The sequence below is a fragment of the Rattus norvegicus genome, chromosome 1, assembly GCF_021556685.1.
Source record: "Rattus norvegicus strain SHRSP/BbbUtx chromosome 1, alternate assembly SHRSP_T2T, whole genome shotgun sequence".
Classification (NCBI taxonomy): domain Eukaryota; kingdom Metazoa; phylum Chordata; class Mammalia; order Rodentia; family Muridae; genus Rattus; species Rattus norvegicus.
Window position 1 is genome coordinate 230741853 of NC_141534.1, and position 26118 is coordinate 230767970.

A 26118-nucleotide genomic window follows, 5' to 3' on the forward strand; every position below is an offset into this window, starting at 1 on the left:
GATATGGAAGACTACCCTTACCCTGGATACTTCTTAAAAAATTAATTTGTTTCTCTACACCAACTCTCTGCTCTAAAATGTTGTCAGTGGGGATCCATTTCTTCAGAGTGGGTGTGTACCCAGTGTTAGGATGGCGGCAACTAAGTTTAGGTACAGTGTCATTGGCCTGTCCATCTGTACAGGAAACTCAGCAGCCAATAGGGAAATAATTTAAAAATGGTGACGACTTGGATATAAAAACACTGCAAAATGGTATATGTTACACATGTCAAAATGTTTGATAATCTAAATGTAACGACAGACATTCCTAAAAGTAGAGTGTCATTTAAACTAAACCATGAAGATATAAAACTGCTTGGATGGACTTATATCTAATAAATACATGAGATCAACAGAAAATACCTACCACCATCATCAGCACCAAAACCAACTATTCTAGAACAACACGGACAATTTACATTTTCTTCTATACCCTGATATGTCATCGTAAGAAAAAATTATTACTCAATCCAGTCTCATGAGATTTCCTCCCAATACACACACTCACTCACACACTCACACACTCTCACACACACATACACACACATATACACACACTCTCACACACATACACACACATATACACACACTTACACACACACTAACACACTCAACACACTCACACACACATACACACACACACTCACACACATACACATACACACACATACACACATACACATACACACACACTCACACACATACACACACTCACACACACACTCACACACACACATACACACACACACTCACACACTCACACACATGCACACACTCACACACATACACACACATACACACACACTCACACACACATACACACACATACACACACTCACACACACACTCACACACACTCACACACACTCACACACACATACACACACTCACACACACACATCACACACACATACACATACACACACATACACACACTCACACACACTCACACTCACACACACTCACACACACAAACACACTCACACATACACACACTCACACACACACATCACATACACATACACATACACACATACACACACTCACACACACTCACACTCACACACACTCACACACAAACACACTCACACACTCACACACATACACACACACATACACACACACTCACACACATACACACACTCACACACACATACACACACTCACACACACACATATACACACATACACTCACATACATACACACACACACACACTCACACAACTCTTACATGTAAGTGTTTGACGTAGCTTGAGTTTACATGGATTGCCTCTCCATTTGTGTTTTCTTTAGTTTTTAACCATCAAAATTCTTTTGTTATTTTTTAGCACACAGATCTGGTATATTTTGTTAGGTTTGTTCTTACATTATTTTGTTGTTGATGCTATCTCATATTAAATTACTTTCTTAAGCTTATTATCTGTCCATACACAGGAATGTAGCTTATTTTTCTTGATGACTTCCTATTCTGCTACAAACTGAATTTATGATTACTTCTAATAGCTTTAGGGTAGACTGTAGATTAGTTTTTGCACGCACAATAATACATGTTAATAGTCCATTCTTCAGTCGCTGGAATTTAGAGGCTTTCCCCTTGCCTCTTGAAAGAAAATTTACTCTGATAGCTAGCTAGGACTAAAATAGTTATGCTTATTTTGTTCCTCATCTTGGTGAGAGAATTTTCAGTCTTTCACTAGTGAATGTCTTGACAGTTGGAGGGTTCACATATATAATGTTAACATATTGATTTATTTTCCTATTTTTTAGTCTGTGGATAGTTTTAGCACAAGAAAGCATAAACACGAGTTAAATGCAGTTTCCATACCAACTCACATGGCCCATCAGGTTTCTTTTTCATTTCGTTAATATGGTGTATCATGTTGATTGTTTTTATATGTTGAATCATTATTGTCGAATGATTCAATATGTTGAAATGCTACTGTTGACTATGTCCTTTGCACATGGATACATTACACGCTGAGTTCATCAATAGATGGATCGAATCACTCCAGTCAAAGATCTTGAGTACTTCAATAGATCACAGTTGCTTTTATCAACTGGGTTTAATAAAGGAGATCATCAACTCCAACCTATGACAAAAATGATGAATCCATTAATGAATCTGGAGTTGATGGTTTGTCAATTGACAACCAATCGCAGTGGTTTATAATTCTTTGACTGAGCCATTCTCCTTATATTAGTAATTGGATGCTAATTGCATAGTGCTTAGCAGGGATATTGATGTACAGTTTATCATAGTATTTGCCTGGTTTAGTCTCAGGAAACCTCTCACCTAGTAGATCCTGTTACGAAGTGCTTTCTCTTGTCTATGTCAGTGGGAAGTCTTGATAAATTCATGGATATACTTCTATGCTCCTGATGCTCCCCACTCTTCTCTGCTCAGCTCTCGTTCTTCAGCTCTTATAGTCTTTTTCCCAGAGGGATCATCACTAGTTTGTTTTTTAACAAGGTTTCTCAGACCCTCATTCCTGAACAACACCAGGTACAGTGACACTTTCTAAATCTGGAATTATTTGGTCAAATTTCATTCTCACTATCTATCTGCTACCAGAAGACTGAGGTGGCTGAAGGAATAATGTTTTCTGTGTCTATAACTGCAGCCCTAGGTCCTCCATGCCAGGCACATATCTGACTCTTGGTAAATTCTAGTTGATTGACTGGATTGTGAGATTGCATGGGTGTTTATCCTCTGTTCTCCAGTTCTTCCTGATTCTTGACAATTAATTCTCAAATCCTTTCTTCAAAAGCTTTTTCTTGTGGTCTTTTTCTTTCCCCTCTCTCCTCAGACCTCTCTTCAGGTCTGCAGCTGCTGACTTTGCCCTTTGTACATGGCTACCTTACAGGGTGAGCTCGGACCGATAGATGGATCAGATCACTCCAGTTGAAGATCTTTGGTACCGCAAAGGGCAGACTTGCTTTTACCCACTTGTTCTAATGAATGAAACCATCAACTCCAAGCTATGACAGAGCAAAGGAACACACAAAAAGGAGTCACCAAAAAAAATGGGCTTTGAGGATTTGGAGTTTACATTTAGCAACACTGAGTAGATTTCAAAGAGGCAGTGCTTTTGTTCTGAATTGACTGCTGTGATCAGGAAGCCAGAGCAACTCTGTGATTAGACCATTTATCAATCATTATCCAGGCAGTAGGAAAAAAATGGAACGCAGCCAAAGTTGGAATTAGTGAAAAGTTATTTGGTCCCTTTTTGTGGTTGGAGTAATGTGCTTGCTTTTGTTTACCGGGACATGATTGCAGAGGATTCTGGGTTGTTGGTTTGTTCCATCAAAGTCATAGTGCTTTGTGTGCACTTGTCTTTTCCTGGATTATGTTCAGAAGGGAAACGCTATAGTCTAGCTGCCAGTACCATGCAAGCCTTTCACAGTATGAAGGTATGGGACTAGCTCCTGGATTTTAGAAAGAGCTGTCCTTCTTTGAGTGAGTCACCTCAGTGAGGAGCCAGGGTATTCAGGAGGCTTTCCACGCCAAGTCTGTTACCTAAGTCTAAGTGTACAAGCCAACACACTCTAGGCAGATGGATGGCAATGTGTAGATAGCAGAATTCTAAGAACATTTTGATTTTCCTTTTTCATCTTGTCCTAGTTTCAGAGTCATATTGTGTTACTGAATTATGAACTCAGGTAAATAACATCCTTTACTGAGAAATGCCTGGCATTCTTCGGCCTGCAACTCAATATTATAACCACAACGAGGAGAAGAAAAGCACAGGGGCTTTCAAAGCTCCTTGCAAAATCCATGGTCTCTTTACATAGTTTGAATAATTTTGCCAAGATCATCTATCCCTTTGCAACAAAAGAAATCAACAACTATATTTTGAGAAAGGGCAAATCTGCCAATGAAACTGGCATGACACATTGAAAGACTACAGAGAAGGAGCCAAGAGGAAGCTGCAGCCTGAAGAACGTAGCAAGCACAGGCTGGTGCCTTCTGTTCAATTGGGATTTTATATTAATGTAGTGGATTTTTTGATAACAGGAGTTGCATGCCTAACAAGAGCAGGAAGCGCTGTGAATTGCCCAAATTCTTCTGGGATCAGTGAAGACCAAAAGACAGAGTGTTCCAGAAAATCACTTTGTACTTCGTTCTGTGAAAAGGCTTTGATCTTATCGAAGGCTATGCAAAGGCAGTAATTTGTCTCCAGGTGAAGCCATGACCAACACCTCGACTAAAGCAAGCTAAAGGGCTACACCATTATGAGTTTTTATAAGATCAGATTTTACAGCTTAATTAAAGCAAATAAGCTACAGACATGTAAATATTATCATATGTTTCATAATCATAAAGAGACAGAGTGATAGAGATATTGGGAGAAAGATTGAGAGAGAGAAAGAATTAGAAATGTATGTCTGAGAACCAAAATCCCTTAGTGATAACAGGACTCAGAATACAAGAAGAACCTCATCTTCAGCACTTCTGTATCTCTTTTGCTTTGCCCTAGTAAGTTCTTTTCATCATTTCCCCATACTTTTAGAACTTCCTTTTTTAGTAATTAGTTTCTAACATTAATGAAGATAAACTAAAACTATCAGGAAGACATATTCATTTTACATTAAAAAAAATCCTTTAGATCTCATGGGTGAGAATTTCCTTCTGCCTGCAGCTAGTGTTCATAATTTCTTACTTCCTGCCTTCTCACATACCTTTCTCATGAATAATCTCTCTCTCTCTCTCTCTCTCTCTCTCTCTCTCTCTCACACACACACACACACACACACACACACACACACACACACACACACACGACTACCCTTTCCTCGTTAGAAAATAAATGTATTTCAGTACAAATATTCCATACTAGTCAGTTTTCTATTTAAGGAAAGAAAATGCAGATATCCCCCAACACATAAATATCACAAACAGTTACATAAATGCACTAATGCTCTTATTTGTATCCTCATAACTTGTGAGTCCCCAGGGTATTTTCCTGATTGATGATTATACCCAGAAAGCAACCTCTACCCAGGTCAACAATCAGTTACAATAGTTTTCTAATCTGGGTTTAAATTGCACCATGAGTTTTTGCAAAACTCAGTAGTTTAAAGGGCAACATAGTTTGTTATCTGTCTCGGTCTATTTTAGAAATTTGCCAAGATACGATGTTGTCTTTTCTCAATTCTGTGGTGTTTGGAGACCAGCAGGAAGACTGAAAGCTCATGGGTTACAATCATTTGAAGTCTTATTTACCCCTGTGCCAGGAGTTTGGTGATGGATGGTGGTTGTAAACTGAGATTCAAGTGTCGTATCTTAAATAAAACACTTCTGTGCGGTCTTTCCATGGCTTTGTGATGTGCTAATAGGATTTGGAAAGCAGATATCCTAAGACATATCTGAAAGGAAGTTCTCATGGCCTTGTGTTTGCAATGGTAGAGAGTTATTCAAGCTGGAGCCTCATCACCAGTCTCCTATCAAGTCCACAGCATTTCTTTCCTTCCCAGATGTGCTGTCTTATACATCAGAAGTTTGAAAAAATGGTAATGTCACATGCTTAGAAAACTCAGCTGTCATAGCCTGCTTTTTTTTATATAACACAGTAGTGCAGAGTGGGTAATTTACAAACAGCAGAAGTACTTTCTCAAAGTCCTGAAGCCAGGGAGCTTTAACAGTATAGCAATAGCAGATTCACAGTCTAAAGGGGACTTACTCTGCATCCTCAGATATTAAAAGAAACAAATGCTATATTCTCACACAAGAAATATCTCAAACTAGCTCTTGGAGGCCTTGTATTAGGGCATCTCTCACAGCCCCCCTCCTGGACCATAGGGTTCAGTATCTAACTCTGTAAAGGTCACAAATATTGGAACCAAAACCAAATTTAGAAAGAAGTTTTTGAGATGATTACAACTGATCATAAACTGATGATGTTATTGGATCCTATTCACAACAAATGTAGTCTCAAACTTTAATGTTCTTTTACTTGCCAGGTCATGGCAATAAGTTGTGAATGCTAAATACTGGCATAGTACCATATTTTTCCTCATTTCTAAAAGAAATATTGCATATTTCTTCAAATCCAGAATATTGTAAGCCTCTTTATATTAGCCTATGATAACCTTAATAGAGATTTTGTTTGTGTGTGAGAGAGAGATACCTGTGTGCATGTGCTCATGTATATTCATATGAACTTGGATAAGGTTTTGTGTAAATATGTGGGACATGTGTATGCAGGTTAGAGGTTAAAGTCATATGTATTACCCCAATAACTCTCCACCTTATTTTTTTAGACAGTGTCTCTCCCTGAACATGGAACTCACTAGTTTAACGAGGCTGGCCATTCTGTTAGCTCCAAGGATCTTTCTAGCTCTCCTCCACTGCATCCGGGTTACAGAAGTGCACTTTCATGCCCAGATTTCTCTGTGGGTTCTGAGTATCCAAACTCAGGTCTTCATGCCTACATGGGGCTCAGTTCACCCACCCATTTATCTGCCTTGTCCCAAAGGCAGGTTTTTATGTAGACCTTCTGTAAATATACTTTTACTCACTGTGGGCTCACTATATTAATTCATATTCAGCCAGAATGTCTTCAGCATTTTAAATATTTAAGTAGTTGTTTTCTGGATCTTTCCATTGTCTTTTAATAAAGAGATCCTAGAAGTTAGGTATTAAAAAACACCTGTATTTCCCGAACCTAGAAAACTGTGAGGGACACATAATCAGTTTGAAGTCATCTTGGGCTACATGATAAGTTTCAAGCTAACCTGGGTTAATAAAGCCTGCTTCTGAAATACCATCAAACAAATCTGGAATTGTATTCATTAGCCATATACACTTGCAATGAATATTTTGTTTGAAAACATTTGCTAATCTTTTTCACCTCAAAAAGTGAGAATGATAGAAAAAATAAAGCAAAAGTCTAATAATCAGTCATCCAAATAATAAATGGCTGTTTATCTAAAGTGAGAGTTGACTAACAAGTAAAATTCAATGAAAACAGACATATATTAGAATATCTGTTTCTGTATTCATATGGAGAAAAGCATGGACTTTCTTCAAAAACTAAAACTAAATTATGTATAATCAGGTGATCCTATTTTGGGGCATGTTTCCCAAAGAAATAAAATCAGGATGTAAAAGAAATGTCTAAACACCCAAGTTCAGTGTAGTACTATTCACAGTGGTAAAGGAACACAGCAACAGGTAAACAGCATATTAGTTTTAGATCCTGTGGGAAAAATGATTCAAAAGAGGAAGAAGTAATTTCCAAAATTGTCAGTCCATAGGTCACTGGTTCCATCAGTGCTAGTCTGGTGACAAAGCTGGGGCATCATTACAGTAGGGCATGAGGGAAGAAACCTGCTACCCTCGGGGTAGCCAGGACGGAAAGCACGGGAGGCTAGGCACAGTATGTTCCCTTTGGAGACATGCTCCTGGGGACCTATGATCTTCTAATTACAGTCCATTCAGTGATGAACTCACCCATGGCCTAATGTATTGGCAAGGTTAGCAACCTCAATTAACTTCTCAGTAGTACTACCAGATAGGAGCCAAGCTCAAATATAGGAGCCTTTTGCAGAAATACTTTTTATCTGGATCATAACAAAAAGACAAGTATAGATTACCTGTGGTGGACATGCCCTCATGATGCTGAGCCAGTGTATTTATATAACTGTTTTTGTGGATATATATACAGATATCCATTCATCTAAGTCAAACCACTGATGGCAGACCAAAGAAATTATACCACCACAGTCTCGCTTCATGAATCATTTGCCAGAATATTAATGGTGGTTCGTTTACAGGAGTATCGACTTATCACAGGTACTTCCAATGCTCCCACCCCAGCATAAATTACAACACAGAAAAGCTGCATTCTGGAGCTCCCTATATGACTCAACTGCAGTTTTCCTGATACTTAGCAATTGTGACTGCTTATATAACCTTGGGGAGGGCGTGTCTTATAAATCTTATACACTTCAGGAACTTCCTGAGAATTGTGAGAGTCTGTTGATATTTGCTTGGTTTGCCTCCTGATCTTTAAATTGCCCACCTTCAAGAAAGAATGTCCCAATTCAGAGAAATAGGTATAAAACAATGAACTACATTAAAATCTTCAGGCTATCTATTCTAGACCTTATGCTAGATCCTCAATCCTACTGAGATCTTAGTTTGAAAAATATTGTACATATCCAAAATGGAATACTATTTAGCCTTGAAAATATGAAAATCCTGTTGTTTATTACATAAGTTTAAATAGAAGATACTCAGCTAAGGGAAATAATCCAGAAACTAACGGAGACATACTTCATGGTGTTGATTATAGAAATGTCCACGAATTGGAGGTAGAATCATGGTTGGCAAAGCCCACGAACTGGGAATAAGGAAAAAGGTGCCATTGTAGAAATCCATTTGTGTGGGATGAGTAAGGTTTTTGTGATTTGTTGCATCCCAGTGAAAGCATAGTCAATAATAGTTCTACCTAATCTCTGTGAGTTTGTGTGTGCTCTGATCATGGTGATACAGAGGGCCTGGTATATGTCCACCATCTCCTCTTTCTCCCACACTCATTCTAAATCCGTTTCTGCAGGGTTCCCTGAGTTATGAGGAGAGGGATTTGATGAAGACATTTCAATAATGCATTGTCTGTTTCTTAATTGCCAAAATCATAGGCTTTAGTGCTCTTAGTACAAAATAAAAAGCATAGAAGGTGACAGATGGGGTAATTTCCTAGATATATTTATTCTGTAGTGTATACAACTCATTCCACAGCACTTCATATTTCAAACAAGTAAATATCGTTTCTTTTGTCCCTTGAATTGAAAATCAATTCTGTCTTACATAATATATCCTGATTATGATTTTGCCTCCCTCTACTCCTCTCAGTTCTCACCACTACCCCTCCCACTAGATCCATTCTCTTTCTGTCTCTCATTAGAAAAGAACAGGCTCCTAAGAGGTAAAAACCAACACAGCCAAGTAGGTACAGTAAAGCTGCCACATCGAAGGTGGGCAAGACAAACTACCCAAAGGAAAAGAGCCCAGGAGACTACCCAAGAATCAGAGCCTACCCATTTGCACAATCCAGCCAAAATACTAAACTGGAAGCCCTAATATACACATATGGGACTTGGTGCAAACCTATGCATGCCCTGTACATGCTACCTAGTCTCTGTGAGTTCATATGTGCATGCCAATCATGTTGACACAGAGGGCCTCGTTTTGTTTTGTTTTTGCTCTTGATATCCTTCACTCCCTCTGACTCTTTTTATCGTTCATCTTTCTACCTTTCCAACTCCTCTTTGAAGTGTTCCTTGAGCTCTGACGGGAGGGATTTGATGGAGACATCCCATTTAGGGCTAAACATTCCAAATATTCTCACTCTCTGAATGTCTGGCTGTGGCCGTGGCTATCTGTGTTGGTTCCCATCTGCTGCAGGAGGATATCTCCAACGACAGCCAAGGAAGGCACTGATACATATAAATATGTAGAGAATAAATTTGAATGAGAAGAGGTTGTTCTTCCCTTAGTACTTGTAAGCAGCTCAAACTTTTTGCCAGGCTGATCATCTGGAGCAGAAAACCCTCTCATCCCTGACAACGGTTCTCGTTGCTGCCCGGATCCCCAACGATGAGAAGCTAGAAAGATACTTAGTTCTGACATATTCTACAGGCCGAAACATTCTTAAAAACATGTTTGAAAACAAACTCTGGAATAGGGAAATTCTACATTGTATCAAAGTCAACTTAATGGGCAAATTATAAAATTTATTGGAACTTTGATGCTTGAGTTAGATATCAGCGACAGTTAAAAGATTTCCATATAAAAGTCATACTGACTCCTGTAACCTACATTTAGAAGCCAGAGTTCTTAGTAATTTGGGGAAAACAAGTTTAAAAGTGAGGGAAAAGTAACAGAGATGAACCCAATCACAATTTAAACAATTCAAATAAAGCAAACACTGGGGAACATTTTTCGAATCTTGGTGGATCCTCCATTGCTCAAAACTTACTGCACCTCTCATTCCAGCTTCCCTGGCTCTAAGTCCAGATGGATTCGACAAAGAAAATATCAACACTTATAGCCTGGGGCTTAAAGCAACATCCCCAGCCTCCTCAGGAGCCATAAGGATGTGTCAAGTGATAAAGAAACACTGGGATCTGGTGGCTGAGCACTCATTGGAGAGACAATTCCAAGGGTCTGAGATACTGCATGTGTCCTCATGGGGCCAGAGCTTGCCATCGGGACTCAGGTCCCTGTCTTAGACAGATGTTGCATTTCTTGAAATTTCCTACAAGTTACATACTCAAAGGAAGGAGCAATGTGATTGTTTTTTACCATACAGTTCTCACTTTGTACTTCAGGTAACAAAAGCTTTTCCTAATTTAGAAAATAATTGTGACTTTAGCCTGGATTAAACCACATTCAAGAAGACAACATGAGAGAGAGAGAGAGAGAGAGAGAGAGAGAGAGAGAGAGAGAGAGAGACAGAGACAGAGACAGAGACAGAGACAGAGACAGAGACAGAGAAACGATGGGTATCTGGACTCTGTAGAGCTCATTTACGCCTGGCTCAGAATCATCTGTGACACTATCATGAAATTCTTCAAGTCAATAACCCTTTAGCAACTTAAATCATATAAAGATCTGACAAAGTCAAACCACCGAACAGGTTTATTTGACAAAGATCCAGAATGTTCTCAAATCAAATGTGTTCACTGATTAATAAAATACTAACTTGAATTTTAAAATGTACAGTGTGTTCCCTAGGTCCCTAAGTTCTTCTACGGAAAATACCAATTTTTTGCACAATTTAAATACAGGGGATTGCTTTGGTACATAGGACTTAGAATACATTGAAGGATATTACAATCACTAGGTTACAAAGTCATATTTTCTTTCAAGACGATTCATTAAGAACAAAACACATCACTATGCCTTTATGGAGCACACACTCCAATGTCTGAATCTGGCTCTGCTGAGCAAGTTTCACAGTTTTCACCTCGAAGAAAGCCAGCGTGGGTAAAAGCATGCATTAAAGAAAGGACCACATACGTTAATGTCAAATGTCTCATGTGAAGTATCAAGTGTAATTAACAAGAAATTCTAGTAGTGATTTTCCATGTTGAAATTTGTGCTTACATAAAAACTTGAACTCCTAGACCCCAGATTGAACTAGTTTACTACCTAAACCCCTAGTTTAACTAAACTTTTGGGTTAAATATAAAACAACAACTAGAGGTTTCAGATAATACACAGTACTAGTAATAATCTATCCCAGAGCACTTATTCTACACCGGATCTGAAAAAATCAAATCCTAGGGGGTTTGCAGGAAAACACAGCATGGTAGTTGAAAACTGCGCTGTGTTTTGTGGGATGTGTTCTCTACTTCTATATGATTTGATTTGATTCCTCTTCCATGGTACCAAAAAGTTGCCCTGACTGAAAGCATAGCCATCCCTCCCTTTGAGTATGGCAAGTGACAGCGCAGGTCTTCCTAGGCCACTTTTCAACCTTCTCCTAGCACGCACAGTTCTTAGAACAATGGGAAAGCTAGGGAAAGCTTCTACACAGAATACTACCTCTTTTGGCTGTATTCGTGTATTTTTCTTTGCCCTCTCTAGAGTCCCCTGTTGCTGTCATCTCTTTCCAAATCCTCTGGGATGAAAGCCAGCCTGCTATTTCTTGGATCTTAGCTGGGTCATTCACTTACTCCATCAGCAGAGGCTGCCTGGCACATCTGGGGTGCACTGTGCTGAATTATGTTTACTCATACTTGTCGCATCCATGTGTGACCTCTTCTAGTACCTGTCTGGTTTAGTCTACAAGAGCCCCGTGCTGGTTGTTTTGTATTTTCCCTGTTAAGTGTAGGAAGTTCCATTTCTTTACTGCTAGTTCAAAGTCACTATTAACTCTTGTTTTTATTTGATCCTTTTATGTGTACTCAACAAAAGAGAGGACATGGAGAGTGCTGGCTAGTCTTACATCAGCTTGACACATAAACTAAGGATATCTGGAGGGAAGGAGATTTAATTGAGAAAATACCCCCATAAGATCTGGCTATAAAACATTTTCTTAATTAGTTATTGATGGGGGAGGGCCCAGTCAGTTGTGGGTGGTTCCATCCTTGAGCTGGTGGTCCTGAATTCTCTAAGAAAACAGGCTGAACAAGCAAGCCATAGAGAGCAAGCCAGTAAGTAGCACCCCTCCATGGCCTCTGCACCAGCTCCTGGCTGTAGGTTGCTGCCCTTTGTGAGCTTCTGTCCTGACTTCCTTCAGTGATCAACAGCAGTAAGGAAGTGGAAGCCAAATAACCTTTCCTCCCTATTTGCTTTTTAGTCATGGTGTTTCATAACAGCAATAGAAACCCTAACTAAGAGATTAAATATAAGAGGGACTATGAATTTCTGTCTCCCCTTCTCAGAATCTGTTTGACAGCAAGAGTTCTCTGCTATTTCTTGGCTCTACAATCCCGTGGTTTTGTTTCTTTGTTCCTTCCTTCCTTTTCCTTTCTTCCTTTTCCTTCCTTTCTGCTTTCCTTCTTTCCTTCTTTCCTTCCTTCCTCCCTTCCTTCCTTCCTTCCTTATTTTTCTTTCCTGATTCCAAATCAAAAGTTATGAATGAGAGTTAACAATGAATTCTGTCTTCTTTTTTCATGAACCATGCTCAGACTGGGACACAATGGAAATGGAGAGGGCAATGGTGGGAAGAAAGCAGCTAAGCTGGATTTGCAAACATTCACTGCAATGTTCTTATCTGATATTTTTAGAATCCTGAGATATTAAGATTCTATTCTTATGCACTGTACACCTACATACTAAACATTACTTAAATTATATAAAATTTCAAATGCAGATATGTCCTCCTCTATCTGCCTGAATGGTAAAGAAAAACGAGTATGGATAGGTTTCACATATCTTGGTCCTGCTGGGAAGGCTGGAAATGTTACAACTCCTAGAAGAGAAGTGAGGAAGTTTGGGAGGTCTGCATTATTAGAGCAGCTGCAGCATGTGAAAGAGCCATGAGCCTTGCCAGCCAGGCAGGTCCAAGGTTCAGCAAAAAATGAATGCTTCAGGAGAGAGAACTCTTCCCAAAGTGTTAAAGCTCAGTAAAACAGCCGCTCTCAGATGATCCTCTATGAAATAACTTGTGTGCATTATTCCATGTGGAGAGGAAATTTATTTATTTATTTATTTATTTATTTATTTATTTATTTATTTCTGGCATCTGTTTTCTTTTATTGGATTTTTTTCCTTATATTTCAAATGTTATCCCATTTCTCAGTTTCCCCTCCAGAAACCTGTTATCTTCCCCTGCTTTTATGAGGGTGCTTACCCACCAACCTACTCCCTCCCACCTCCCTGCCCTGATGTTCCCCTATACTGGGGCATCGAGCCTTGACAAGACCAAGAGCTTCTCCTCCCATTGATGCCTGACAAGGCCATCGGGAGGGTCTTTCTAAACATTAAGGAGTAGTGTGAGATTTAGGGGTAGGTGATTTCTATTGGCTCAGCTTGAAGTGTTAGTGATGCTCTATTCGCACGGGGAAGGACGACAGATGTTTTCCCTAAGTGACTGATTGCCATGGTCCTCTCAGTGGGGTGTCACGGTTACATGTTCCAGAGCAAGTGCATACATGGATAGAAAGTGGCTCAACTCTTGCAGATCTCGAGTCTCTGAGATTTCCAGTATTTGACCTCACTCAACCTTCTCAGTTCTCCTATCTAGTGGCATGATCCACTTGCCCCACACAAGTATCTCATTATTTTTAAGCAATTATTTTCTACAAATGTTTTTACAGATCTGCTAAAATTAACATAAGTATGGTATAATTTCTAGTTAATGCTCAAATTTCTTCAGTCTCTCCACAAAGGTCTAAAATAAAGATTTTAATGAGGTCATACATTCCTTCTATTTTATCTTTGTGACAAGTACCTACTGAAGGAGTCAGGCATGTAAAATACACATATCCTAGACATGACTATCACTTTCTTCTGATCCTATTTAATTTGCAAATCTTACTACTGTATGTGTGTGTGTGTGTGTGTGTGTGTGTGTGTGTGTGTGTGTGTGTGTATGAATGTGTGTATTATACCACTACCATTGCCCTAGCAGAGGGCATCAGACAAATATTCTTTCAATTCTAAAGGATAAAAATCCAAGATTAAGGTGCTGGTGTGCTGGTTTGTACTTAGGTCTCAACTTCACAAAAAGCCTTCCTGTCTTCACACGGTCTTTTAATTTTGCCAACTCACGCCTGGTGTTCCTTCCTCCCATTGTACAAGAATCATTCTTTCTAAATCTTTAGGAGTCAATTTAAATGTCACCTTTTTAGAAAGGGCCTCTTTGGTCAAATGGAAAACCTCTATGCTATGAATTTAAATCTGTTGTTCCTTTTCACACTTTCCAAATTGTGGTTGATGTCTGATATTATCCTGGTTTCAAGTTTGGCTGCTCTCTCTCCGTGAGGATCTGAATTCCCTTATAACAGCATTTCTCTGTGTGTCCCGGGCTAATTTTCCTTTTTGATCAGTGACATAATTAGATCCTGTGACAGTGACTGTTGAACATAGACAGCACTTAGCATTTGGTGTGCTTTTTGAAGATACTTTTTCCTTTTTGTTTGTAGTCCTCTTTGCATTATAGTACTTAGTTCATTTTAACATTCATTGTGTATTTGTTACCACTGAATTGAAACTTTATACCTCATAAAGATGATGATGATGATGATGATGATGACAATGACAGATAGTATTTATAGGAGACAGTTATACATAATAATCTTGTGAATTCATAATAGTTCAACCACTATTTTCTTTCCCTTAAGGATGTGAAAACTGCATCAATGAGTAATTAAGTTAGTTTCCAAAGTCATAGCTTTGTAAAGATTTGTTAATAGTATATTGGAAGCTACAGAGACTGTAACCATAGTGAAAAAGGAAAATTTGTATAAAGTCAACATAGAATTTGGAGAACTTGGCAAATAGTCATTTGAGATTCTAGCACCCATGTAAAAAGCTGGGCATGGCAGTTCATGCTGGTGATCTGAGTGGTGGGAAGGTGAGGTGGAGATCCAGTCAGGCTAACCCATTAGTGATTGACAGGTTCCACAAGAAATCATGTCTCAAAAACTCAGATGGAGGAAGATCCAGTGATATCCACCACTGGTTTCGTGCTTGCAACACAGATATACACAATATGAAGATGTATCTACATACCATAATGACAAAATGAGCTTGAAAGAAATTGGAAAGTAACACTATACATGTCTTCCTGTGGTGTCTTAACAGCTGTTCCAAGGTACTTTTATCATGCCAATAAATGCATCTGGAAATATGTGATGGAAAGGGCAGTGAGCACATTAGTTTATATTATCCTAGGACTCCCTGAGTACTACTCTGCACAGTGCTTTCAATAGTTAAACTCATCTAATTCCTGAAGAAACCATTTCTACTATTTCCATTTTATACATGAGAAAAGGTTAACACAGAAAGGGAAATAGTGACTGTTCTAGAATCCCACACCATAAAAACAGCCAATCTGATCCAAAACCTGTGCTTTTATGTTAACTTCTGCACCACTCACAGAGCGATTCTGACTGATTAAAGCAACAGTTATTATACTGTGGGTCATGACCTCTTTGGGCTTGAACAACTCTTACTATGGTGGCATATCAGATATCCTGGATACCAGATATTTATATTTCATTCATAACAGAAGTAAAATTACAGTTATGTTGTAACAAGGAAATAACTTTATGGTTGGGGATCACTGCAGCATGAGGAACTGTATTAAAGAGTCACCACATTAGGAAGTTTGAGGACCCCTGGACTAAAGGTATATGTTTCACTGTGAGGTAACATGGATCTACATTTTCCCCCCAATAGTCTTCTCTCCCCAAGTCTCAGGTTTACTATCTCAATCAATACAAATAGAACAAAAAGTTTAAGTATTATAGAGGGCTAATATCAAATACATACAAAGAGCTCAAGAAGTTAGACAACAGAGAATCAAATAACCCTATTAAAATGGAGGACAGAGCTAAACTATTCTCAACTAAGGAATATCGAATGGCTGAGAAACACGTAAAGAAATGTTCAACATTCTTAGTCATCAAGGAAATGCAAATCAAAACAACCCCGAGATTCCACTTCACACCAGTCAGAATGGCTAAGATTAAAATAAACTCAGGTGACAACAGATGCTGGTGAGGATGTGGAGAAAGAGGAACACTCCTCCATTGTTGGTGGGATTGCACGACGGTACAACCACTCTGGAAATCAGTCTGGAGATCCCTCAGAAACTGGACACAGTACTACCTGAGGACCCAGCTATACCACTCCTGGGCATATACCCAAAAGATGCTCCAACATATAACAAGGACACATGCTCCACTATGTTCATAGCAGCCTTATTTATAATAGCCAGAAACTGGAAAGAGTCCAGATGTCCTTCAACAGAGAAATGGATGCAGAAAATGTGGTACATCTACACAATGGAGTACTACTTAGCTATCAAAAACAATGACTTCATGAAATTCTTAGGCAAATGAGTGAGGTAACCTAGTCACAAAACACATACACACACACACACACACACACACACGCACGCACACACACACACACACACACACACACACACACACACACACACACACATGATATACACTCACTGATAAGTGGATATTAGCCCCAAAACTCAAATTACCCAAGATACAATCCATAGACCACATGAAGCTGAAGAAGGACAACCAAGTACTGATGCTTCAGTCCTTCTTAGAAGGGGGAACAAAAATATTCATAAGGGGAAATGCAGAGACAAAGTTTGGAACAGAGACTGAAGGAAAGGCCATCCAGAGCCTGCCCCACCTGGAGATCCAGTCCATATACACCCATCAAACCCAGACAATACTGTTGATGCCAAGAGGTGCAGGCTGACAGGAGCCTGATATAGCTGTCTCCTGAGAGGCTCTGCCAGAGCATGATAAATACAGAGGCTGGTGCTCACAGCCAACCATTGAACTTTGAATGGGGTACCCATTGGAGGAGTTAGAGAAAGGATTGAAGGAGCAGAAGGGGTTTACAACCCCATAAGAACAACAATACCAACCAACCAGAGTTCCCAGGGAACTCCATCTAAACCACCATCTAAAGAGTACACATGGACAGACCCATGGCTCCAGCTGCATATGTAACATTGTTGGGCATCAATGGGAGAAGTGTTTGGTCCAGTCAAAGCACGATGCCCAAGTGTAGAGGAATGTCAGGGTGTGGTGGCGGGAAGGGGTATGTGATTGGTTGGGGGAACACCTTCATAGAAGAAGGGGGAAGGATGAGATAGGACGTTTATAGACAGGAAACCAGGAAAGAGGAGAGCATTTGAAATGTATATAAAAAATATCAAAGAAAAAAGATGTGTGAATTGTACATAAACCAGTAAAAGCACATAGCTCTCAGAAGCTAGCATTCTTCTTTTTTTTGACAATGATTATTTAACTAAGATCATATTTTCAATAGGATTTGAGAACCAGAAATTTTCTGACTTATATTATTTTATTACATTATCTTAGTATTGTTATATTATTTTATTATTATATCACTTTAATTCATTCTTTTAATACTTTGCACATCAGAATTGAATTTTGGTTTAAAATTTCCATGAATTTAGAGCTACTACATTTTTTAAAGCATAAGTTGACAAAATACATTCCCCAAATACAGGATGGTTATTTGATTTTTAGACAAGCATGATTCTGCCTCAGATATCTTAAACCACTTTAAAGTTTCTTATTTTATTGCAGAAGGTTGTTTACAGAGTTCGAAGGAAAGAAGAGGTAATCAAATGCAAAAATTTCACTGTGATAAAACTTGAAATTTTTTCCACATTTTTTATTACAACTATGTCATGGGACAAAAATGTTATTTTCCAAAGAAAATGAAATGTTTAGAAACTGCTCTTGAACTGAATGGGACATAAGTAAGACCTATCTTTAGAGCTTTTTCTCAAAATACGTTCTGCCAAAACTCACAGTTCTTCACTTGTGACAGCTAATGATGACAGACAAAATTATGTGCTAATAACTACGTATTATCAGAATCATCCAAGGAAATGAAACAGTTATTTCTTTAAATTTAATGGTTAGTGCTTTATTCAGATATGTAAAATAAAATGTATTGATACTGTGTATGCTGATATGTGTTTTACAAATAATATTTTATATGTGGAACTTTACAGATATTTTGTCTTTAAAATAATTATGGTCTAAAATACAAGGAACATAGAGTGATTACTAAGGATAAAGGGGTATTTTTATAATGGATCCAAACTTTAAGAAAGCTAATCATTTGTGTCTAACATTTTTATAAATTATTTCTGAGTCCCTATTCGTTATCATTACCAGTTATTGATTTTAGACAATTGCATAGTGTTATAAAATTCTTCTACATGAAAGAATTTGTTTGTGATCATTAGCAATTGCAAAAGATCATAACTAAACAACTTGAAAACTGCATGACTTTTATAATTCCAAGCATACTTGTCCATGTATTAAATTGGTTCTATGTTCCCAGTCACATAACGAACTTGTAGCATTTCTACCTAAATATTTCTGTAAGAGAAAAATTTATACCAAATACCTTTCAATGGACACAAAAGATCCCGAGACTGTTAAACTGCTTCTAGAATTTGAGATAATATTGATGACAGTAACAAAGTAAGAAAATTTCTCTCACCTAAATTAACAATATGCACCCCTATATTTTTTTAACTAGTTCATAAAGAAAATAACTATAGACATTATTATATGAAGGACAAATTTTATTTAAAACGTGAGAGACCTACCTTCTGAAAAATTAAAACCCTGAAGTCTTTGCCACGTTTAATTTAGTTCTTAGAACAGAGCTTTCCTGCTTGATCTCAGTCCCATCTAAACTCTCTAAGCCAGAAATTAACTGGTTCTGACATCTTCATTCAATGACCTCCCAAAGAGCTATAGTCACTTTATCAAATAAGAATACATTTCAATCAATGTTCAGATATGAATATATATATATATATAATAATCCCTGCTCAGCTTCCCTCTTGCCAGGTCCAATGTCAGAGAAGAAAATGTTGGTTAGGGCCACTTGTCTCCCAGTCATCCATCTTCAAACCTTGGAGAGAATAAGTCTTGAGGTTTTAGTCTCTTTAACAAACACATGAGGCAGAGGCGCAAATCACAGTTTGTATAATTTTCTTATGATCCATAAGAGTTTGTATGCACTTAGTAAACAGAGAAAGAAAACTTCTTGTCTTCAAAAGATTCCATTTCAAAGCAGTTCTTTGAGATCAAAACAAAGGAACAAAGAAAATCAGAACCCACTGCAGGTGATACTGGCATTTTTACAAGACGGAAATGGGATTCTTAAATTTAAATGGAGCATTTCCAGGAACAGGAACACAGGCATGCTTTCTCTTCCTCCTCCTGCTCCGAGGTCTGAAGTGATCCAGAAGAAGCACCTGTTTCCCAGCTGGGAGACTTGGACCACGGGCATCTGTCCTGGGGATAAGGGTGTGGCGTCCCAGTCTCTGCACACTGAAATGATGCGCTGTCTTCATTGTTAGGACCTTGGTAAGTCGGAACAGAATACATCTTGGCTCCTTGACTATACTGCATTTGGAGACCACTGAGAGGAGGTATGAGCGTTTGCATTGCCAAAGATAAACAGCGAAGCCTGAAGATAGTTTCATGCTCACTGGGGATTTTCGTGGATCCGTGTAGCCACTTCTTGAAATAACCATTGCTGACTCACCCGCTTTGGGGACACATTAATTACATTCAGCATTTTTCTGGCACTTGCTCGTGAGAGCTCAGATTATCAGTGTTGCCTGGCAACAAAATAACATGCTAGACATTCTTATTTTGTTATACCTAACTTAAACTTTCATCAGACTTCCAGAAAAATCGCAGATGGTTTTACGATTTTACATTTGATATTTGTTAAGAAAGAATATATGTAATTCCAGTTTGTTTTTCTAGTCGAAATTCTCAATTAATTTCTTATGTATGTGCTGGAGAGTTCCCTCTATAGCAAAGTTAATGTTCTCTCCATTTCCTTCAGACACTAGCCCGATGTTCATGTCTCTATGCACCCTCAATGAAATCTTTCACCATTAAAACTTTAGCTAGAATGTCTGCTCCTAAAAACCATGTATAAAAAATAGAAATAATCATTTATTTTTATTTTTATTTATGTGTCTTACTTTGTGTCACCCATATGCTTGTGGTTGCAAGAGGAGGGTATCAGATGAACTGGTGTAAGCACAGAATCCCTCAGATTCTGTGCAAAGGCAGTAAATGCTGTTAGCAGCTCTTAACAGTTATTGCTCTAGCCCATATTTCCCTTGCGTGATCACCACAAGATGAGAGATTAAAAGAGGAAAAGGAAAGAGAGGGAACAGGAGGAAGAGGGAGGGAAGGAAGGGAAGGAGGAAGTGGAGGGGAGCAACTGGAAAGGAAGAAGGGGAAGGAATTCATAACTAAACTGCCATTCAGAGAATTACTTTCTCTATGTGGTAAACATTAACTCCCAAAGAATTTATATAGACAATGAATATCCTCATAAAGTATTTATCTATCAGATTTAAATAGAAGTTGGTAAGAGGTTATATCCCTCCAGATTTAGCATACCAGGTTTTTATAAAGATTTTTCAATTAAAATATTTATCCCAATATTACTAATGTGTTAATAAATGCATTAAATATTTTCCAAAAGAAGGGAAAATTTACTACCACGTATCTATGGAAGGAATCATATGTAACACGTGGTCACAAAGATTGCATATAGAACACGCTGTGATTTGGCAAAATTAAAGCATGGGGCAGTAGAAACAATCCTACTTGACACCCCTGGGAAGAGTGAGCCTCACTTGAGGAAATTTTTCCATTGGATTGTCCTATGGCCATGTATGTGGGCTCGTTTCTTAATTGCTAATTGACTTAGGAAGGCCTAGCCTACTGTTTGCAGTGCCAACCCTGGACAGGTGTGGCTGGGTACTCTAAGAAAGCAAGCAGAGCAAGCCATAGGGAGCAAGCCAAAAAAACGACTATGCCTCTGTGATCGCTGCTTCAGTATCTGCTATAGTTTCAGCCTTCTGCTCTTGATGATGTACTTCTGTAAGCCAGAAAAGTCCTCACCTCTCTCAAGTCGTTTTGGGTCAGTGTTTTATCACAACAGTAGTGGTACAAACTAGGACAAGTGAAGTCCAAAAAAGGAGAAATTTCTGCTGCAAATTTGGGCTGCTGCGAAAGCTACTCTTCCTCCTACAGTTCTAGAACAGTTCCCTTCAAAGATCACAAGAACTTACGGCATAAATCATGGTAATAGGTCATCCCACAGACTGCTGGGTGACTATTGGCAGGAGATCAGTGCTTGGGGACAAATCTATATAGATTTGACATATCATCATTTCATTTTTTCCTTTTGACCTTTATACAGAGTGAATTCTCCAACTTGGACCATCTCACTGACCTTGCACCTAGCTACTGTTTGCAAACTCAGTGTTCCCTAGCCCAACAAGCCATATGTTTAAAGGAACAGCTAATCATCCAATTAGAGACGAACATGAGGTGTTTCAAGTATTTGACCTTCAATGTCTTTCACCATCTAATGTCACATTGCCATCTCTCAGTCTGTGGGAATTCTCACGATGGAGGAATAAAGACATGTAAGCTTAGCGTACCGATGCGTGAGTTTTAAGGGGAGGAAACGCTTACAGACCTCGCATTTCCATCATTTCCATCATTTCTTACATCACAGAGCTAACACTTGATAATGGTTCTGTAAGGAAGGAGGCAGCCATTTGTTCTCAAAGTGGAAATAATATTAATTCCAGACACAGTATTCATAGACAAATGATCAATTGTCAAAAGGGACAATGTATAGTGCTGCAGGAATCACTTCCCTAAGGAAATGTGGGATACACCTGAAAATGGGGATCCACAAATGTGACTCTCAACTAGACAGAATTCAGATTAGCAATAGATGAGTCCAGTAGGAAGGCTGGACCTTTAACATCCCCCATCAGAAATGCATAGGTTGTCCACGGCAGCCAGGCAGGCTGCTTAATAGTGTCCATGTATAGTTCATAGTACATCTTTAAGAAGCTAATATGCCGGTCCCCAGCTCCGAAAAAAAGAACCAAAAAAAAAAAGAAGCTGATATGCTCCAAGTATGTCCCGGTAGTGAACCTTTACAGAGTAATAAATTGCAATTCCTATTTAACTGGAGCAAAAGCCATGCAAGTAAAGAACTGGAATAAAGTGCAAAGAAATCACAAGAAAATCACATAAAACATCTTTGATCAATTTTAAAAAATAAATTTTAAATTCCCCTTGATAACCAGGTAACTGATATGTGTTTGCATGCCTTACTCACAAAACAAAATAAAATTAAACATTACTACTGACACTTTTTGTTGTTCATGTTATTTTTTTTAAGGAAAGGTAGAGTACAGTACAAATATAGAGTAAATCAAAGGCCAGGGCCACCAGGGTCTGCCTTCCTACAAAGAGATTTCTAGGCCATCTATGACTCTCACACAGTGAGAGCACATCACATAAAAGTCCCCAGAGAAACCACAAGTTAAAAGAATTGTCTAATCAATTCTAAATTTTAGTATTTTAAAATGGGGAATAACTTGTAATTACATGAATATATAGCATTTAATATATATCCAATTATGTATTGTACTTAGTAATATATTAATATATGTGCATATATATCCTTAGTTTCCAATGTTCTTCATTGAAAGTTCTATTTTTTAAATGAAGCTTTCTCTTCTTTCCCCTTAGTTCTTCCTCAGAGTCAGAGTTACAGTCAATGCAGGTAATATTTTTTTAAAAGTTAAAAAAAGTAGAAAAACAGCAAGTTACAACAGAATATAAGAAAGTGAGAAACATTATTACAAATTCATGTTTAACCAAGTCTTCAGATCTAAGCAAGCAAACACTTGATAAGTAAGCTTTGGAGAAACAATGCCCAAAGGTTGTGTTTGCTGTTGTGCTTGGCGTTTGCCTGCATGTAATCAGGGAGACCAGATGACCAGTAATCTCCCTTGCCCTTTCCTTCCCTTGTCTCTGTGGGCTCTGCACACAGCCCCTTGCCTTGGCCACTGACTTGTCCTAAAATGTCTGAGGCAGTTAGGATTTAGCAGGTCGCACTTTAGCCTGTCAGGACCCGGCGACTCCTTTGCCCTGCATATACCCATCGCTTCATTTCACCTCCAAAGAACCCAGACAGACAGACCTACCTTGTTAGGCTCAGATCACAGAAAGCCCAAGGCAGACAGAGTTACTGTTGGCTTTTCCTGTCACGTCTCCTTATGTCTGAGATACCCACAGTCCTTATTAACCCCATCAAGGCCTGGGCCAAACAAGAACTTGATAAATTGGGAGTTTTAGATTTACTCTATGCCATACCAGAATTTACTAATTGCATGTCTTAGACCAAAATGTATGAGAGTTTAAAAAATTTTTTGACAAAGTGCAAGTTCTCATTTATTAAAGCTTGTGTTGGTGAGAAAAAAAAGACAAACAAACATGATATTTTTTTAAGACTTGGCCTTGATTGATAGACCTTAATTGTTTTCATCTTCGCGACAATCCTGGAAGCCCGATGCTAATATTTTTCCCATCACACTGTTATCCATTCCCATTTTTAACAGATTTTTACAAGGATTTGCTTCCTATCCAGCACTGTTCTTGGAGAGAACCTATAAGGAATAATACAATGTCTTATGTTCCATAGATTTTGGCTTTGGGGGAGAAGCGTGGAGTTAGACACAGTACATGATATGACAGGAGAGCAAAGAATGGAAGGACAGAGGATTCCTAGTCAGCTGGGCTGAGAAGGAAAGGACACAAGCTCAGAGGGAAAAGCCAACGTGGCACCTAAGGCTTCACCCATGGCATGTAAGGCAGAGAACAAACTTGGAGATCCTAACTCAGTTTCCCAGCACCTCCCCAGGCCCTGAGAGATGTTCGTCCTCATTGTTACATTTTCAGATGGAAACACGATTTGCCATTTATATTTTAGAATAAATTTACTACATTTTGAGTATTTATAATTTTGTGAAGCACAGGCAAAACCCTAAGTTTATTTTTTTTTAAATTTGTGCTTAATATACATTTAAAGAATTTTGGGCCATACCTTTAAAGCTGTTTCCACTTGGTTTAGGTGAATATGTTTAAAATGTTTTTCTGACTAATTAAAAGAGAACCAATAAAGGAATTTAAGTGACTATCTTAGACTCTCATAGATTATCCTGAAAACCAAGAAAAGGGATAATATTTGAAATGTTAATAAATAAAATATCCAATTAAAATAAAAACAAGCATAAAACAGTTTAAAAAGACATACCAGGCAAAACCACAAGAAGAACCAGAAGCTTTTCCTGGACTACTGTGGAGCTCTAGACATTATTTTCTGTGATGACAAGACAAGTCACTTTTGTACTCTAGTTTTTAAAGTCTCTGTCTACAAAATAAATGATATAAACATAATTTAGAAAAATTAACTAATTTGCAACCTAAAATTGTATGCATAAGGAACTCAAAAGAAGAGTGTTTTTATTTTTATAAATTAATTGGTTTTTATAGAAGAAAATTCTATAGCAAATATTGGGGACACTGTTAAATCTTTTCAGAGACAGATTATAACAATTCTGTGTTCTCTACAATTTATTTTAAATGCTTCAGCGGGAGCCATATGGTATGTGGGTAGGTAAAGTAATTGCCGGCAGAGAAGTTAATTTGCGAAGTATCCCAATAAGGAATGTGTTCATCAGGTATGCCAAGAGCATTTGAAAAAGCCTGACCAGCATCCCATAGCTAAAAAGTAAACACCAACCACAATGACTTCTAATATTGAAGTTCTATTTCTAATACAACATGCTGAGAAACATTTCCTCATTGCAAGATGGTGTCAGGACCTGATGTTGGTAGACTCTGATTGCCATCCCAAATGTCCCTTTTTCCTGAGATTTATGATCATGCCCATGACACAGGTATGATGGGAAACCATCCTGTTATGACTAGATGACTTACTAATGGCTTGAGCAATGGAGTACTCAAGACTCCTGTCATTAAGGTCTCGGGATTCTTAAAGAGTATGAATTTCATCTGATTTAAATAACAGGTAGGTTGAATGTTCTCATGCTATGTTAGGAGAAATCATGCATGCTGGATTGTATCTGCAACTTGCTTTCCTTTAGCATTCCTCTTCGTGTGCTGAGAAAGCAGCTTAGCGCTCTCAGCAACTGTATTGTAGAGATTACGAGTCTACCACAGGAGTCCAGTGGCTTAGAGGCAACAATGTGCTACAGGTCATTACACCAAAATTATGTTATTGTTCCAAACTCAAATATCCTTTGGTGACCACCTACTTTAAGCCACAGACTCTGAAGAGATTGTTATTGTGTTTGGTATAGAACAAAAACTTGAATATTATATTCCTTTTAAAGCATCCCTTTTCTGAGGAACTAATGACATCCCATATTATTTAATGAGAGTCAGGTAGACCTTTTGTATGGACCTTCAAAGACCCTGATGTACTACTGTTCATGTTCCATTAAATGTCCTTGAGGCTAATCCAAAAGAATTACGTTCTATCTTTCTTCCTTTCTGAGGTCTTTATTTTCAAATTGAATTAATTGCTCTTCATTTTATCATAATGGATTTTGATACATCACATGTGCCGCAAGGACTAGAAATACAAACCAATTTACTACATACTTCCCATGTAATTTGGAATATAAATAACTAACCTGCAGTAGGGTAATTTTTGTAATACTGGAAATGAACTTTATAAGTGTAATTTCATAGTATATGAGAACTCAGAAAGTAGAGAGCCTTAGAAGCCAAGGTATGAGATGAGAGTTCATTGTATCATTCCCTGTGGACCAAATCGTGCAAAAATACAAAATAAAAGCATTTGAATGAAGAGTTGAATTTTTTTAATAATTGGTTTTCTTATATGGCAAAATTACAGTAAACGTTCTCATATGCATACTTTATACAGTATATTTGATAAAATGCTGCCATAAGTCCTTCCTTATTTTGGGTGCTTA

The 26118-nt window shown here is 38.2% G+C and overlaps 1 protein-coding gene across 5 annotated transcripts in view; it reads left to right on the forward strand.

Moving 5' to 3' along the window:
- The window catches only part of Aldh1a1 (aldehyde dehydrogenase 1 family, member A1), a 145077-nt gene that overhangs the window by 23858 nt on the left and 95101 nt on the right, over positions 1 to 26118 (forward strand). Inside the window, exon 2 of one of the 5 annotated variants that reach the window (XM_087611755.1) lies at positions 19485 to 19621. The exons of the other annotated variants lie outside the window; for them this stretch is intronic. The gene's annotated coding sequence lies outside the window, so the exon portion shown is untranslated. The remainder of the gene's footprint in view (positions 1 to 19484; positions 19622 to 26118) is intronic. 5 annotated transcript variants of the gene reach the window in all.